Genomic DNA, 16,834 nt, shown 5'->3' with positions numbered 1-16,834 from the left:
ATTTTACTTCAATAAAAAGAATCATTGGATGAGGAAGATAAAACCATATATGTGCAAAAGGAAAACAGAATTTAAATCATGTACAAAAATTTACCTCTATTCTTCAAATTGCTTATCATGCAGGGCAGCTCAGAAGTGGTAAATAGATCCCTGTTCACGGTCAGGACAGTAACTCCTGTATGTCATACAGGTGTTTCAATATGAACTTCAATTGTTTTTTAAAGAAAGAACAATTAGAGGAGGTGCAGCTTTGGGATTTTTATAACTCCTTTAACAAGTACTAAATGATATTTTATCTTTAAAAAGAACGTGGGTACCCGTGATTGCAACCAAGTTCATTAAAATAAATATTTCATGCAGCTGAGAGAAAAAACAACATAAAGAAATCAGAGAAAATCCAAACTGGGAGTTATAATTATTGTCTGTGCTCAATAAATCAAGTCTACTTGCAAATATGCATAATTATTTTTTAATAAAAAAGAAATTAAGCATTTTGCTAGGCTTAACCAATGGTAGGTAATTGTACTAAAAATGATATTAAACTAGACTGCTTGTACTGATTCGTGCTGCTTCTATTCTGAGGTGGGATTATCCAAATTGAAAGATAAAATCCCCAATTCCCTAGCAAGGTACAGATAGTACAAGACAGAAGTCCACTGTTGACATGGGAAATAGCCACTAAAATCACTTTTTCATTTATTCCCATCTTGAGCCATAGGCTGTGTGTGTGTGTGTGTGTGTGTGTGTGTGTGTGTGTATTTTAAAGATTTTATTTATTCATTCAGCAGAAAGAGAGACAGCCAGCGAGAAAGGGAACACAAGCAGGGGGAGTGGGAGAGGAAGAAGCAGGCTCCCAGCAGAAGAGCCTGATGTGGGGCTCGATCCCAGAACGCTAGGATCACGCCCTGAGCTGAAGGCAGACGCTTAACAACTGAGCCACCCAGGCGCCCCACACAGGCTGTATATTAAATTAAATACTCAACTTTGTTTCCACTGGGGAAGGGGATTACCACCCACTTGATCCCCAGGAGAAGAGGCAGGTGGTGATCATGCAGAGCAAGTGGCCAGGACTGGTCACCTAGGCAGTAAGGTGAATTGCTCACGCTTTGGAACCCAGTTTCCTTGCTCCCGTGCACTCCTTCAACAACCCAATCCACAGTGAAGTATCTGCCAGGGTTAGTGGCGGGGAAGGCGATTATTGTCTACAGCAGGTAGAATAAGAGAACATGGAGCAGAGGAAGGCTTTTCAACAGAAAACTAACAATGCATAAGAAGGATAGTCTTTGAGTTCTTTGGCAAGAAACCCAGAAACGTGAGGTGTACTTATGTGTAACAGAAGTTCTGGGAGAAGGCAGCTTTGAACAGGATGTGGTGAAGTCGAAAAGCAGATTAACTATAGGGATGCTGGGTCCTTTATGGAAAGAGACTTGGACGCAGATGGACCCAGCTCGAGTTTAGCTCTACCACCTTCTAAAAGGGTGAATGTTCCTTGGTGTCCCCTGAACCTCCCCTTCCTCTGAAGTAAAATGTCTACCTCACTGGACTGTTAGAGAAAACAGCCGTCTGGAATGTGTGAAAGCTTTGTCAGCTATAAAGCCCTGTTAAAATGTTTCCAGAAAGTGACAGGGATTTATCTTCACTTCCTGCCTCAGGGAACAGTCAAGGAACTGAAAGTTGTTTCCGGTTCTTACGTTTTCTTCCCTCAGGCTCAAATGGAGAGGCTTTCCTCTTTCCTCACTCTTGTTTTGTGAGTTTGGGTGACGGTGGCTGTCGGCCTGGGCACACTCCAAAGACACCATGTCATCTCTATGGCTGCAGTCGCCAAGAAGGCAGCGTCCGGGAGAAGCTGGGGCCACCTCGTGTTGCCTCATGCGGCTCTCGTCATAGTGATGGTGGGGCAGCTGGCGCTTCTGCATGTCCTGCTTCTGATGCTCCATTTCTGGGTCCTTCTGGTGCATTGGGTCAACAACCCACTGCCTTCCCTTTCTCCCCGATCTACCCTGGGGTCTTTCCCTCTCCTGTCTTCGGAGGAAGGAATTAAATTCCTATCTCAGCATCCAACCCAGCTGCAGCTTCCTCCTAACCGAGCAGAATCCTCCTTTCTGCCTTCTCGTACTGGATGCCACCTGCGGGAAAACATTCCTGACCCTGTCCTGCCCTCGGCTTGGTTTTACATCCCTATCACATGTGTTTCCTATACAGACCTTGAACATGGCGCTTTCTGCTCAGTGTCCTACTTTCTCACCTCCCCACCATATGAACTCTTCAAAGGGAAGACCTTGGGAGTGAGGCTTACTCACCAGTGTGTCTCTAGCACTCAGCATAGTGCTTGGTGGTAAAAGAGTACGAGGTGGACTTATCAGACCCTCTCTGCTCTGCAGACTCTCACTGACTCACAGTCAGACGTATGCAAAGAAGGGTCATTTGTGTTGAGGCCACAATGTAAGCAAGACAAACATCTCTCTCCAGCTTTCTGGGTTGTCTCTTTCTATATCCCTCTTCCTGGAATCACCCACATGTCTGCAAGAAGGGCCAAGAAGAGATCACGAACAGTAGGATGAAAGGGGCAGAAAATCAGTTCCACATTAAAGTACTCCTTCTTTGTTTTTTCATTTCTCTTCTGTTTTGGCTTTCAAAAGGAATTGTAAGATTTTACTCTTTTTCTGGTGCTCTTAATCTAAAATGCCTTACAGACTACATGGATAAAAGATTTGGATAATTATAAAAGTTTGATGGGGTTATAGGGAAAGCTTACATAAAGGAAATCATTTCATATCTTTTAGAAATAGTCCAAGTCAAACTAATTAAAGAAATTTGATTTTCTTCTTTAGTTCTACATCATTTACTCAGGAATTCAGGGTTTGAGAATTTTTCGTTCAATTGCATGTTACTGATAAATAGTATTAGACTTTTCCAGAGTGCCATTGTTTTCTGACAGTGGTTCCTTTAGCTCTGTGGCAGATGCTGGGCAAAATCCATTTCAATTTTCTCTCCCTTGCCTGCTTTCTCTTACAGAGGCTGGAAATACTTTCTCAGTCTCCTTAGAGTTGGGCTGGCCATTGAGGTGTAAATCTGAGTCTGCTGGAAAGTTTCTGGAAAAGCTTTTGATTTTCTGATAAAAGGAACACATATGTCTATCATTACACCCTTTCCTCTTCATCCATCTGTGTGTGCAGGTGTAATGCCCAGAGCTGCTGTAGCCACCTTGCAACCACAAGATGAAAAACAGGAAAGCATGGGGACAAAGCACCATTACACTAAGGAAAGTAGAGCAAAAAGTCAGGAGGGACTTGGCAAGAGCCCACTTCCAGGCCTCTTACTGGCCGGCATAATACACGTTAGAATTATTTAAAGCACTACTGATCAGGTTTCAGTTACTTGAAGCTGAAACCATTCCTGACTGATTCAAACCACAAATAAGAACATTGTCCTACTAATGAAACTGAGCTTGGTTACCTATGGTATCATTCAAAAGCAGAAGCCTAATTACCAAATTTAATCTTAAATATTTCTCACAGTCAGGTATGTCCTTCTCTGTATCTGGCTCCAATTCCTTTGAAGCCCACATTTGTACTTCAACCCAGCAACATGGTGGAGGGGAAGAGGTCATGTACCATCTGTCACAGGGATCATGATTTACAGTTGACTGAAGACAGTCTCCCTTTAACATATGCTCTACTGAATCTTACAGTTCCTTTAACAAATTCTGGGCCATAACATTTAAAACTGATACTCTAGCTACTATTTCAAGAACATTATTGTATTCACTTCCTAAGGCTGCTATACAAATGGCCACAGACTGGGTGGCTCAAAACAGAAATTTATGACCTTGCTGTCTCTGGGTGTTCCTTGACTTGTGTCAACATCTCTGTCTCATCTTCACATGGATTTCTCCTCTATTTCTTCTCTTTTGTCTGTGTCTTTACTTCTTCTCTTAAGGACACTTGCGTGATTAGAACCCACTCGGATAATCCAGGACTATCCTGAGTCTTTACCTTAATTGTATCCACAAAGACTCTTTTTTCCAAATATGGTCACACACACAGGTTCTGGGTGGACATATCTTTTGGGGGGGCCACCATTCAACACACTATAATTATCTTCCTTCCTTCTCTAGAAATATTATTCCATTTGTCTTGTTTTTCTTTGTTGGGTCTCATTTTTCTAACTCAGGAGAAGAAATATTTATGATTTAATTTTGGATTAGAATTTAAGGTTGTTCCTCAAAATATGTGTTGAATTTAATATTTTAAAGTAAAGAATTGTATTTATTATTACATTTTAGGCTTTATTTCTCACATTAAAGTAAATAATCGATGACTTAAGACAGGCAAGTACATCATGTCAGTAAGGTGTTTACCAGATTTAACATCACCCAGGCAAAACATTTCTTGTGATTTATTAACCGCAATCTTTAACATAGACTGGATTACCATTATTATTTTTAGGGAATGAATTGCTTTCTATCTAGTTCAGTGGTTTTTAACCCTGTTTATACATTATAATCAACTTGGGACCTTTAAAAAAATGTATATGTAAGTCCTACTTCAACCAGTTGAATACAAATATCTGTGGAAGGGCCTGGAAATCCATAGTTTTTAAGAGCTCCCACAGTGGTTCTTATGCATAGGGAGGATTAAAAACTTGACCTAGATTCTTGCTAATGGTTGGCCTTCTTCAGCACCATTCAGTTATTCAATCAAGTAATCATGCACTAAGTGTAAGTCTTTGTGGAAAACACAAGGATATATAAGGCATGCTTCTTATCTGCAGGTTTATAGTTAAGTAGTCATGGTGTATGATATTTTAAGTGTAATGTGCCATTTATACTCCACGGTGCAGGGGCCAAATGTCTGTAGAAATGTATCTCCTGATCACTCTACAAAATTCAAATCCATTAACAAAGGTCACTTGCATCTTTATTGCTTTAACTCCCCTGCACATACACAGGCTGCTAGTGACAGTCAGAGCAAGAAGAGCCTCCTATGCTTGACTGTCATCAGCTATAACCTCTACAAAGTCAGGAGCTTTTAATGTGTCTTCGATTCCCCTTCCACAGAGTAGAAATCAATATAAACTTAAAAAAATCCGTGCTAGTAGTGACGGCTATTAGTAGGAAAAGCTTCAGCAGTAAAGTTGTTTATGCCCTAGCGAAGTGCTAAGGACTGGAAATGCCTTCAGCTTCCAGTTACTTGGGAAGAACCTTGGGGTGCTAAGTCCACGCTGGCGGGCATGAGAAGGAATGATGGTGGGGGAGGGGGACAGGATCTGGCAAGCCATTAGCAAGCGCTTTGTTGGCATGCGTGTGAGACACCACCGCTGTTGCTGCTCATTTAGACCTTCACAGACACCTCAGTAACAAACAGGCCACCGGAGCTGCACAGTCACACAGAGCAACAAGGGAAGAGAGGTGTTTGTCAGGAAGGCCCTGAACAGAAGAAGGTGAGGGCAGAGACCAGAGTAGACCTGGCGTCTACGGCTGTGGGTCCGCTTTCAGGGAAGAACGGACAGTGTAACCCAAGGAGTCACAGAGGCACGTAAGTGTGAGGTCTTGTCGATGAAAGATAGGAAGGAGAAGTGGAGCTGGAGGAGGACAGGCTATTAAGCCAAATACAAAACAAAACAAAACAAAGCAAACCCCCCCAAAACAAAAACACTGCTGATTAGATGGGAATTGAGTTGAGTTTATTCAATTGTGCATTAATCGCATATTTACTGAGCACCTTCTATGTGTTCCAGGTGTTGGGGATGCAGAGGTGAACATATGTTCCAGTAATGGAGCTGGGCCATTAGCATGTAGAAAAATGAGGAGATTCAGGGCTATAAAAACAAACAAACAAACAAACAAACAAACAAACATTCTGGATATCATGAAGGAAACTGATGGAGGGTGGGGAGACATGAGTTTGAGTGGTCAAAGGTGGCGCTGACCCTAGGAGGTGACATTGAGCTGAGATGATGCAGAAGGAGGAAGAAGATGTACATAAAGGGTCCAGGCAGAGGGAACAGCAACAGTAATGGCCCTGAGGTCAGAACACATTTGGAGTTTGCAAAGAATCTGATGATACCCAGTCTGTAATCAGAGCAAGGGCATGTCAGGAAGAAGAAGAAAAAGCAACTGGGTTTGATGATGATCAAGTAGCCGGGCTTCTGGAAAGGTCAGGCTGCAAGTCTTTCTGTTCTGGTCTGAAAGGGACTGAAGTCCCTCTGGGTAAGCTGCTCAGGGCTGTCCTGATACAGACAGCCTGTCAACTCCGACAGCAGCAATCCTATCCTCCCGGCTGTCGTGAGGTACCGCATTGGCTTTGCAGTTGCCTTGCTTTGAATATTCCAATCACACAAGGCCTGCGCCTCCTCTCCCTAAGGGTGGTTTTGATAGTTTCACTACGTGCACAGTGATTTTAAAGCAGGAGATAATGAGGAAATGCGCGGTGTAAGTCAGTGATGTCAATCCCTGACAAGTATCATGACCAAGAAAGTCAGATTCCTGAAGTGACTTCATCTGCCACATCCTGACAGAATCTGAGGTCTTTCTTGGTAGATGAACACAATATCATCCTATATCTATGGAAATGGTCAAGAATGGGAGTTTTTTCCTAAGCAAAGAAAAATATTAACTCAAGACCTAACTCTGTTTTCTTTTTGTGCACTCTTCCCACAATGCCTTGCTTAAACCGTACTTCACTAATTTTAAGACACACATTTCCCCCTCATTTTGCCATCTTTGAACTGGTAACGGATCTTACATCAGTGGTGCCTCATAATTGCTGTGGTATGACTGACATCACACGTGCAAGCATTCTTGGTCATAGCTGTTCACACTGTCCACTGAGCCCACTTGCATTGTTGTGACGACACATGGTGAGAATAATGAGCATTTAAGTTGTGTTAAAAAAGATCACACTATATTTTGGGATTAATACGAGCAGCTATTTGGTACTTAAGAAGGTACAAATATCTTCACTGGAGCAAATATCTTCACTGGAGAAGAGGCAATTACATCTTTTCTTTAAAAGCAGTAACCATATACATTATGGAGCTGAAGAAAGGAGATATCCATAAACACATGGAGCCGTGCTCTGCTTTGTCGCTGCACTACACGAAGAAAATGACCTATTACCTGCCAGGGAGCTCAACAGTCAGGAGAAACTGACAAAACCCTCTAAATGAATGAGATGTCAAAACTCTACAAGGCTCTTGCGGGGGGTGATGTGTGGGACTGAAACACCATAAGGCACTGTGTCTTAGTTTGACTATCACCATTATTTTTCTTTCTTGGGGACACATAAAATAATTGTGTATCTCATAATAAGTGGCATTTTAGATTATTTAGAACAGAGCAGATGTTTTTATCTTGAGATGTCTAGTGCTGTGCACACACCAGATCTCATTTATCTCATTACATTCAAGGTTCTCTGCAGCCCATTTACATGTTAGCAAAGATGTGTCTGCATGAAAACTTGTAACTCACCATTGTGTCTCACGCCTATGGTAGACTGAGCAAAACATTCTCAGGGCAACCTGCTAACCTTGGTTAGGGAGCTGAATTTAGTCAAAAGCATCTAAGTGCTTGGCTAGATATGGAGCATGGACCGATGACTGCGAAGTAAATAGCTTTAATGAAAAATAAGATAATTTTGTTAAGGCCATCACTTAAAATTCAAGTTAAGAAGGTCATTGTGTTTTCATGTCTGATTTTGAAAAGTCAGGGCTAAAGGCCCTGAGGTTGGTTGGTTGGTTTGTTTGGCTGAAAGGTGCTCTCAGATCAGCATGAAAAGGCAGATTGGGAGAAGAGTCAGCTGGAAAGCTATGAAACATTTCACAGCCCTGCGGTGGGCAGGTTGTCACTCACTGCGTGTGAAGTCGGTGCTGATTTTTTTTGAGTCCAGAGTCATTCTCTTATTTCTACTCGAGGATACCATCTTAAAGAGGTAGTCAAGCTCCTTGATGGATAGCAGGTCAGTAGCTGAAGACGTGCCGCCTGGCAGGTGGCTGTGGAGGGAGTGCACACCTCTCTGCCCCGAGCCCCAGGCCTCCTGCTTGTTGTACTAGCAGGTTCTCAGGAGAAAAAGGCGTGTGTGAAAGTATGGCCCCATGTAGGGTAAAGAGCACAGAAATGCATTTTGGCCACACTTTGGGCTTTCTCAGGCATAGTTCATAAATATTTATTTCAAATGCAAAGGAGAGCAGAGGTGTTACATACTCCTTTAAATAAATAAATAAAATAAATAAATAAATAAATGTATAATGTATATATTTAAATATAATTTATATAACTGTAAAATGGCTTCTAGACATTTCTACTTGGAGTGTGTAGTAGGTTGTTCAAACTTAACCATGTTGGACAGAACTCTTGATTTCTCCTCCCAGAATTTTCCTCCTAAATACTCCCAATCTCAGGAAACAGCTCAGGCCACAGACTTTTGGCTTATCCTCAATTCCTCTCATTTCTAGTCAATGTCTAATTCACCAGCTCTGTCTCCAGGGGCCATTCTGATTCACTGTCTCCACCACAACTTCAGTGCAAGGCACCATCATCTCTTGCCTGAGCTACTGGGAGAGTCTCGAGCCAGATTTTCACTCTCCCTTTGCTGACACCCCCATATCCCAGGTCTGTCCTTCCCACAGCAGTGAAATGAGTTTTTAAAACATAAACCAAACCATGTCACACTCTCTTACTCTGAACCCTTCCGAAGGCTTCCACTCACACTTCGAATACAACTCCATCCTTCTACATAAGACACATGACCGGGGCATCTTTGACGTCACTTCCTGCCAGCCTTGCCCTGTGCTTCTGCTATGACAGCCACACTGGCTTCCTTCCTGGTCCTCAGATGGACTTCGCATGGTCCTGCCTCAGGGTGTTTGCAGTGGCTGTTCCTTCAGTCTGGACTGCTGATTTTTGCATGGCTTATTCCCACATTTCATTCAGATCTCTGCCCAGATGTCACCTCCTTGGAGAAGTCATTTCTGACTAGCCTCCTTAAGATCTAGTCACTTTCTGTCCCTCTTACCCTGTTTTATGTTTCTTCATCATATGTGCCACAGACAGTTGTCTCTCTTGGGCCCTCCACCATCAAGTAGGTAAAGCTTGACTCTGACAACTTTGCTTCCTGTGGCTCCTTCTTTCTTTCCCCACTCTTCTCCGGCAGTGATGTGGTCTATGAATATTTTTAAGTACCTGTTCTGTGAAGGGCATTGGAGGTGGAATACAGCTGAGCCTACAGGTTCTCAAAGAGTTTGGTGTCTGGCAAGGGTAGGGGTGATAAGGACAAACCCAAATAAATAAAAGGGCTATTATAAGGTTAAGTGTCTTGCCCCAGAGGAAGTAAGGAACCAGCCCTAGAATTTGGCCTATCTCACTCTGAGTCCAGCCTCTTTTCCACCCTGCCACCCACGTCTGCTTTCCCTCTGGTGCTTTTCTCGGCACTTCTAAATTTGCTCTACAACTCTCTCCTCCTTTCTCTCAATCCAAAGCACCAACTCCTGCACTTCTTGGCGAAGTTCTAGGTCAGCTGATTAATCTGGTTAGTCCACAGGAAGTGAGAATGACTATAGATTCAGTTCTCTCAGGTGGCATTTGCATTGCAACTTACTCTTCTCTGCTGCGCCAGTGTCAAGGAGACATGTGTGAGGGATGGTCTCTTTACCTACTTTTGGAGGAGACTGTGGAGGAAAGGGCACTCTGTGGGGTCTCCTTATTTACTTTGAGACTTTCCATCTTGTCCCGACTCTCTAGGCTTTCAAGGACCAATGCATGAGGTAGGTTGGGCATGGACTTTTCTTTAGTACAATTTCTGAAGGGCAGTGGGTATATAGTTTTGGCATTTGGGAGGTGATAACAGAGCCACCCTCTCTCTCTCTGTATGTGTGCGCACATGTGTGTGGTGGTGATGCGGGATCATTTATGGCAGCGTACCTCAGACATTGCACCCATGTTCATCTTGAGCGACATATGTAACCAGTGGCTGCCACGAGGAAGAAATGGAGCTACCTTAGGCAGCCATCTAGGCTCAACATTGTTGGAAAATTGCTGTTAGGGCAAGAACATGAGGGAAAAGTTTGTGGGTATTGTATTCATTCTGTTGTTGGATGTGTCTCCATTTCAAGACCAGCCTAGTCCAGCTCCTTTCAGTGTTCAAGACATTTGTGAATGTAAAATAGAAAGGACTTATGGCTTTTCTCACTAAAACCCAACAGTTCCTTTCACACTACTTCATCTGGGTCAGCTGATGCTGTTTTAACAAATGATCGTAAAATGAATGGCGTAAACAACAGAAATTTATTTCTGTTGGCAGTTCTGGAGGCTGGAAGGCTGAGATCAGAGTGCAGCATGGTGGGGTTCTGGTGAGGGCCCTCTTCTGGGTTGGAGACTGCCAGCTTCTGTTGTGTCCTTACGTGGTGGAAGAAGTGAGCTAGCTCTCTGGCTTCTTCTTGTAAGGGCCCTAAGCCCATTCACGAGGGCTCCACCCTCATGACCTAATGACGTCCCAAAGGCTCTACCTCCAAATGCCATGACCTTGGGATTAGGGTTTCAACGTATAAATGTGATGGGGGGTGGGGGGGAGCAAACATGCAGTGCACTGCAATCTATTAAATGGGAGTGGCAATGGTGCGCATCTCATAAGATTAAGGTGAGATGAAATGTGTCAGCATACGTCAGTGGTAAGCACCCTTGGGTCAGTCAGCAAATATTTATTTGCCACCTACAGTGTGCTAGGCACTGTTCTAAGAGCTGGGGATACAGGGGTAAACAAAATACAGTCTACAATGCTCATGGTGGTTAATAATAAGGCAGAGCCAGGATGAAAATCTTGCTGTCGAGCACAACTCCATAGCACCTCTTATTCACTGAGAGAGAGAAGGTGAATAAGAAACTTGAGATGTTGTGTGAACTGAGAGATTGGACATCAGGAATAAAACCATAGATGTGTGCTTGGAGGCCATCAACTTGAAGGCGCCAGTTGAAGTCTTTCCATAGGTCATATTGTCCAAGAGCCTAGCATTGAAGAGAGGAGATCTGAGGACAAAATCTTGAGCGAGATTGACATTTAATAAAGGGGAAGATGGAGGACAAGGTACTGAAACTCCTACTACTGTACAATTGTTATTATTGTTATTACTCTTGTATCTAGAGGAGGCAACTAACCTAAGAAACTACATTCAATTAAAAAAATTTGTTGTTAAGGTAATCATAGAACTGACATCCCTTCACCTTCACATATTCTATTGGTGAAAAGCAAGTCATAAGTTCTACCTGCACTCAAAGGGAGGTGATTAGATAAGGATACGACTTATTAGGAACCATTCTAGGGTGTGTTCATAAATTTATTATTTTTTTTTGTCTATCTTTTATTATTGAATATGACAGTTCTTTATACATTCTGGAGGTACTTTTTAAAATTAAATATATAATTTCCTCCCTCCTCCAAAATATCTGTTGCATACTCACTCTGAGCAAAGAGTTGGTGTACAACAAGTACTTGAGCAAGGCATGAGAATGATTTTCCACTAGGCAAATACTTTAGGATTTAATTTGCTAAAATAATTTAGTTTCATGGCCAATTAATTCACCAATTTTTCATCTTTTATAGATCCAGCAAATCCATTATTATATGGCATATTTATCATCCAGGTTACTATCCTCTACTTGTTAAATATTGGCGGGGGGGGGGTCCTGTCCCCAACTTTTACATACATCTAAGCCCTGGGTCCATTAGTATAGTACCCTACCCATTTTTTTCCTGTGGGCCCCCACACTTTAGCACCACTAATCATTTTAGATTTTCTGAGATGGTTCCGATTTCATGTATTCTGATTGGAGACTTAGAAACAATGATAAAAGCATCCATACTTCTAAAATTCTCTCTTCTCTAATCAAAACTTCTCTTTTGTACAGAATTGATTGCACTAGTCTCAGTTTTTCATTCTGACCTGCATCCAAGCCATTTACTCTGCATTTTTAGCTCATCCTGTCAAGAGGTGAACTCTGGCCTCCCCTCTCAACTTAATTCTGAGTTGGTCATATAACTTCCTTTGGCCATCCATGAGCAGATATGATGTGAGCAGAGGCTTGAAAACGGGCTTGCACATTTTTGTTTCTTTCTCTCTGTCTTTGCCCTAGGACATGCCAGGGAGAGCGTGTTAGAGGATGGGGCATCTGGAGTAGAGCCAGCTTGCCCCAGTTGTCTCAGCTGACACTACCTCGATCAGCAGACCAGAGCCAACTGCCAGATGTGAAGGGAGCCAGCTGAGATCAGAAGAAATTTAGAGCCAAGTCCAGCCTAAATTACTGACCCACAGACTTGTGAGCTAAACAAGTGCTTATTGCTTTAAGCCACTGCAATTTCAGACAGATTGTTGCATAGCATTGCTGTGGCAATGGATAACTGATAATGCATCCCACAAATCTGGGGAGCTTGGAAGCTGCCCCTCCATTTGGCTACCATGAAACAAAGATCGAGTACCTTCTATTTGCAAGAGCATTGTGCAAAATGCTCCACTAGGTTATTTTAGTTAATCCTGAAAACAATATTACCTAGAAGATAGATAATATTATTATTCAAATTTTATTTTATTTTATTTTTTTAAAAGATTTTATTTATTTATTTGATAGAGACAGCCAGTGAGAGAGGGAACACAAGTAGGGGGAGTGGGAGAGGAAGAAGCAGGCTCCCAGCGGAGGAGCCTGATGTGGGGCTCGATCCCAGAATCCCGGGATCACGCCCTGAGCCGAAGGCAGACGCTTAACGACTGCGCCACCCAGGCGCCCCATATTATTCAAATTTTAGAGGCAAGGAAATTTTAGAGGGAAGCTTAGAGAAGGTTAAGTGACTTGCATAAGGTAGCTAAATGATCAGAAATAAAATGGGCAGTTAAACCCTGGAAGACTGCCTTTAGAGCCTCTATGCTTTTACTATTGATGCTTACTGCTTACTCTTCTGGTCCCCCCATCTCACCTTTTCTCCTGCCCACCTCCACCCCCTTCAGGAGAAGACCCTGTGTTCCAATTTGGGAAGCAGAAACCACTTTTATATTTAGTTCCCCTTAATACTACTTTCTTACATCTAGTGTAAATGTCCATCTTTCCCATTAGTCTGGAAGTTCTTTTAAGGGTAAAGTCTATGAAATACTTATTGTATTTTCTCCCACAGCTACCATGAAATAGAATTTTTAAAAAGATAATGATCCTATTTAAGTTTTAGAAAATCTAATATCCCCCAAAGCAGTTTATACCAAAGTAAGACTCTACTAGAAAATATACATATTTTTATGTTAAACACATGCACACATGCACATATTTAAAAGGACACTGTTATCCTAAATTAATCTAATTGGTGGAATGCACAGTAGACGGTTTTTCCCATTTTGTTACACAGTTTTAGGCATACGGTGTTTGAATTTGGTGTTTGATGTCTACAAAATTAAAACTCTTCTGTTTCATGTTTTATTATATTATTTATTCACAGGGATTGATATAAAACTGGCACTGAATTTGCAATTAGTTTCTGCATTTAAGGAATTGTTTTAAGATTTAGTCACTTGCTATGTACTTTAGGTATGCTGCCACCAGGTGGCGGCAGGGTGCCAGGCATAAGGTTTGTACAGTAAGGCATGTACATGCTTTCTGAGGTTCAAGGTAATAACTTTTTGCTTGAGTTCAAAAATAATTTGAGACCACAATACTCAACTTAACATAATATATCTCTTTAGCAAAACAGCTAGACTTAAACTCTAAATCAACCTTAAACATCTTAAAAAGCAGATATAAATCCCAAGCTACAAAATCACCTACTTAATATCTCTCCTTCCCAGCTTTTCGAATTATTTTCATAGTGGGCTGATTCTAACACTAATCTTATATACATACTTTAGTAAAAATGTTAATCTTTATTATTTACTCTGAGCCTTTATTTATTGTCACTCTCTTCTATCATAGCTCATTATGTCAGGCTTCAAAATTCCTAATAATTATCTTTAAACAAAAATATCTCTTCAGCTTCCATTTCCTCTAAGAAGACAGAGGTTTATCATTTCGGTATGATCTCAGATCTCTTCCCAAGGAAGACCCAAAAGCATTTCTCCATCAGGATAGCACAAAAAGTGTATTTGCATTTTATGGAGGATTTTGTCCTTTGTATTTTCTGCACTATAGGAATAATCCATTAAAATTTTTCCCCTCTCAAAGCTCCTAGAAGCGTAGGAACAATTTACTGTATTTATCTATTTAACTGCAACATACACGATCTCCTTAGCAACAAGCTCTGCCCTAAATATCTCCAAAGAGTTCTTAAAGAAACAAAAGTCCTCAAACCGTATTAGAAATCTGAGTGAAATGCAGAATAAAAAGTTAACTGACTTCATTATAATTAATAATACTATATATTTAAAAGAAGCAATTTCAATGTAAAGAAAATGTCAACTATTTCAAAAAGCAGTCAGAAGTTCCCACTCTTACAGATCATCAAGCTGAAATTTTGCAACAGGGTTTAAGGGTTTAAGATTAGGGACGATAAATTGAGAATGAGTACATCCCTAACCTCTGAGCCACTCCCCTGCTCTGACCTAAGGTGTTCTGTTTCAAGAATAGGAGGAGTGTGTGGCTGAAAGTCAAGGGTCAAAGCTGTGTAGTTGGGGGAAAAAACAAAAGAAATTAGTAATTCTGTACCTAAGCGTTGTCAGGGGGAAAAAGTTGGGGCAAGATCTTCAGCAGCTTTATCCTGAATGTTGCTACGGGAGCTGAGAGAGTCATTGTACCTGACATGCACCCACTCCAGGAGTGCAGATTTGAGCAGCACTAAGCAATGAGGGTTTAGGCAGGGCTGGCAGGGAAAGATGATACCTGTTGGGAGAGAGGATGTTGAGAGGGGTTGGAGTTGGGAAGGGGGCAAGAGAGAGGATGAGCAGTGATTCCTAGAGACCAGACTTTGCACGTTCGACAGGGCTTTCTAGGTTCCAGCAGGTGAGCACCGAGAGCAAGAAACAAATGGCACATAAGCTGTGAGAGCAGGCTCCAAGGGAGCTGGCCAGCTCCCAGCCTAACGCTGGGAGACAGAGCTGCGGAAGAGAGAATGAAAGAGAGGCAAAAGAACAATAAAAGAGGGAGGGAAGAGAAAGGGCTGGGTAATCAAAAGCTCTCATGTGATTTTTGAGTCTCACAGAAAACCTATGAAGCCAGTGGGGGTGGATACTGTTATTTTCTATTTACCAATGAGAAACTGAGGCCCAGAGGTGGTAAGTGATGGAAGGTCCCATACTGAGTGGTAGATATAGGACTCCAAGTTAAGTGACCTGATTTCAAGGTACAGATGAAAGAAGAGAGGGCGCATTTGAAACACGGGCACACATCATATGTCCTACCTTTACTTTATAAACAGTAAGTACATTTTTTTACATAACCAGGGCTTAGCCTTGTAAGGGTCAAACTGAAAAGTTTTAGCCACTATAAAAAGCATTTCTGAAACGTATTTTATTTGTTCTAACTTCCTTTAAGTACTGACTATAATTTATCCTCTTCTTGATGTGTAGGGATATAACAATGAAAATCGACTCTATATTTATGTACTTCCAACTGAGGGATACTCTCAGGTTCTAAGGAGACACGCAGGCTTTACTCCTGTCATGCCTAATACATTTGTGGCTTGAAAAACTGTATAGCAGAATTGGCTGACTCAGCTCCTTGCCTCCTAGTCAGCTCTTCCTTCTTGAGTGTGTTGGCTTCTGGCCCCTACCTACTCTTCTGATCATGTCATTCTCCTGATTAAAATCCTTAATGGCTCCCCCTGATTATAGCAGTGGTTTTCCCCCCAGGCAGCACATTAAAATCACCTGGGAGCTTTTAAAAAACTCCCAGTGCCCAGATGCCATCACCAAAGATTTTGATTCAATTGTTTAGCTGTGGGCTCTAGCTTATAGAGATTACCCAAAGTAGCATGGGTTTGGGCTTCTGCCCAAGATGGATTAAAAGGGATTGTATTTATCCCCACCCTGCTTTCACCTGAAACAACTAAAAATCCCGACACAGTATATGAAACATTGATTTTTAAGACATTGGAATGAAACAATGAAGGACATTGATCCCTGACAGATGAGAAACAAACAAAGAGAGACCTACAGTTGCCCCAGTTTACCACCTTGAGAGAATTTCCAGGCCATGGTGCAGAAGGTGGAACCCCGGGAGCCTGAAAGACTCTTTGAATTGAGAGGATGGAGGTGAGGGTCTAGGGAGACTGAAGGGGCTGCAGTGTTCTGAATAGAGTACTAAAGAAGAGAAAGTACTGATCAGCACATGCATATGAGGAAACTGAGGCCAGATCAAACAAAACAAAACAAAACAAAACAAAACAAAACAAAACTACCTGAAAATATTAGTGGGAATAGGACATAGACTTCAAAGGTAGTAGTTTGCACTATTCATACTGGGAAATCTGGAAACTCACAGGGCATTGTTAGAAGACTCAGAGGCATCTTGTCTCAGTAGTGGAAGTATTAGCCATAGACTAAACGATGCTCCGGCTTGCTTGACAAATCTTCAAAGCAAGATCTGAAAGGATCAGAGTATATCCAAGGAGCTTTTCTATGTCCCAGAACAAAGCTCAAGAATATTTACAGGAATACAAAAATATCCAGCACCCAACACAGTAAAATTAATAATGTCTGGCATGCAATAAAAACCACCAGGCATGCCAAAAACAACGAGGAGAAAAAGCAATCAACTGAAACCAATTCAAAACTGACACAGATATTGGAATTAGAAGACGAGGGCATTAAAACAGTTATTATAACTGCACTCCATATGTTCAATAAGTTAGAGGAAAGATTGAGCATGTTAAAT

General features: G+C 41.8%; 1 protein-coding gene across 1 annotated transcript in view; it reads right to left on the bottom strand.

Moving 5' to 3' along the window:
* The window catches only part of LOC123780713 (ankyrin repeat and sterile alpha motif domain-containing protein 1B), a 371,480-nt gene that overhangs the window by 254,201 nt on the left and 100,445 nt on the right, over positions 1-16,834 (bottom strand). The window lies entirely within an intron of this gene.

Source organism: Ursus americanus, chromosome 17 (genome assembly GCF_024610735.1).
Source record: "Ursus americanus isolate L20-20 chromosome 17, mUrsAme1.1.p, whole genome shotgun sequence".
NCBI lineage: Eukaryota > Metazoa > Chordata > Mammalia > Carnivora > Ursidae > Ursus > Ursus americanus.
Note: the sequence above shows the minus strand (reverse complement) of the source record. Positions and strands in the feature narration are given on the sequence as shown.